Here is a 2692-nt window from a genome sequence, read left to right as displayed (position 1 = left end):
GTGTTCAAGTTCTTTAATTTTATCAGATTTCTTATATCCTATATTCGTCTGTTTTTCCCCCGGATCTAAATCTATGGTTATGTTATGTTTGGAGTAGTATTCATAGCAGGCTGGGTTATTAGACTTTAGTGGATGATTTAGGCATTTAGCCATTTGTCGTTCGCAAAAACTAGTGACTAGTAAGGTTCAATACGACTAGCGTCCGTACGTAGGACACTCTATCGTAACAACGTATCGTATCAATAAAAGCAGTGATAACATTCATACCATTTTGGGTGGTATTACGTCTCATTGCGTATGAGCTTCCCGCTAGATGGTGTAGTATAGTCTTAATTCTTAAATGCTCTCATGCATTCTGGCTTCTAGACATCCCAGTGAGGTTGATGTCGAAAGTCGATTAGATGATAATTAAAAAAAAAAAAAAAAAAAATCTCGTGTGGGATCACAACATAATAGACGAATTTTATCAACCGTATGTTCCGAGGTAATTTCATATTCAGAATATAAAGTGATATTAGATCATGTTGATTCTTGCTTCATCCGTTAAAAAACTTAAGGAATTGGTACATCAAAAATGTGGGAAAATAAAGCTTCCAAATTTGATGACTAGAGACTAAAGATTAGCAGCCACTATTTTCATATATATAATTATTTCTGTTCTTACAGATTGAAAGATAGGAGTTAGAAATTTCTATCTCATTTTACTTATATAAAACTATATATATCATATACATAAATTCTCATGCATAGAAAACAAAGTTGGTATTATGTACCTTTGCACCCTTTTTGGGGTTAAAATTGTATATTTGCACTTCCAGTAATATACACTTTTTCAAACCGAGTACAGTAAAACCTCTATAAATTAATAATATTGGGACTATTAATTTATAGAGGTTTTAATTTCTCGATAAATTAATAATTATTAATTTATAGAGAGACTTTTCTAATTTGGTAAAAAAACATTAAAAATAAGATTTAATGGTTATAACTAATATTTTTATAAAATCAATTACAATGAAAATAACAATTATCATGTTTTGACGATAGCACTCAAATATTTTTATACAGTAAAAGTATCAAAAATGAACTCTAATAAAAATTAATGTGTCGATATATACATATATTTGGATAGTTCTATATAATTATTAATTTATATTATTGATGGGACCATATATTTACAAAGGATTTTCAAAAAAAAATATTATTTTATTATATTATCGAATTGTGTCCAAAATTACATTAGTCCCAACTTGGGACCGGAGAAATTTATTAATTTATAGAGGTTATTAATTTACCGAGTATTAATTTATAGAGGTGTATGTTACATACGCATGCGTGTATGTGTATGCGCTAACAAACAGTTTACTCAACAAATCATAAGAGATCGACAATTTAATCGTCACAGAAAGGGAGGATTTATTCACATTGAGTACATTGATATTTGATCATACTAATAATAACAAGCCCGTCGATAGCCTCGTACGTTGGTAAATCGTAACTGTCAGTTTTCACCAGACTCTTTAACTATTTAGGATACTGAGAAAATAAATGGAATATTCTTTTGTTTTGTTTTAATGTAAATGATAGTAATACATGATTTTCAGTTTGATTTTGTCTATCAAAGGTAAATTACAAAGCATTTTTTGTTTCAACAAATATAATAGACTAAATCAAATGAACCAATTATGTAGAACATAGATATTTATGCGGTTCAGTACGAACTTTCATTTTTCAATTAATTTTTTAACTTTTATTTTTCAATGAATCTTTAACTAAAAGAAACTCATTAACTTTTCTCAAGAAAATAAGAATATATATATAACCAAATAATGTAACATATCAAATAATATATATATATATATATATATGATAAAAACAAAAACAATGTACCACTTTTGTTGACATAAATAGATTTATTGTTTTAAAATATCTGTAAATGATTAAAATGAATATACGTACATAAATTTACATATAGATGATGGACGATATGGAGATCAACAAACTTGTAATTAAAAATAAAGTTTCCCAAAAATAATGTGAAAATCATTTACGCTAATAAAAATAAAAACCTCTTTTTTGATTGCTTACCTATGGAGTGAGCACAAAAGATTGGAGATTGTTGATGATTAGAGGAGAATGAAGAAGCCCAAAACTGCAAAAGTCAAATCGGACAAAAGCACCAGTGGAGACCACACAACATATAATTGAGACGAATACTACATTCAAGGACAAAATAGTCATTTAAACTCCTTAAGTTTTATCTTAGGACGCAGCCATCACTATGGGTATGGGGTCAGCTTCACGTGAAGTTCACATGCTTTCCATGCACCATTTGGGTCATTCCGTGGGTCTTCTTTGCCTTTAAGTCACTTGTAGTCTTCCCTTTGATACAGATTTATTATTACTATTATGGGTGCAAATGGTTGTATGGTCGAAGAGATTGAATATGTTGAAAAAAATTATTCAACCAATTTTCACCATTTGCATTGAAAAGATTGAAGAGGTTGGAAAAAAGTATTCAGTCTATTCAACTGAAAAAATTGAAAAAATAAATTAATCCTACAGCAAAAATATTCAACATGTTCAACCACTATTTTGGAGATGAATGAGTTGAATACTATTCAATCCAATTTTGTTCAACCTATTTTTTCAATATCAGGCAACCATTTGCCACCTATGTATAGTTCGCTAA

This window comes from Camelina sativa, chromosome 10 (assembly GCF_030686135.1).
Source record: "Camelina sativa cultivar CO46 ecotype springtype chromosome 10, ASM3068613v1".
Classification (NCBI taxonomy): Eukaryota; Viridiplantae; Streptophyta; class Magnoliopsida; order Brassicales; family Brassicaceae; genus Camelina; species Camelina sativa.
This window is presented reverse-complemented; position numbering follows the sequence as displayed.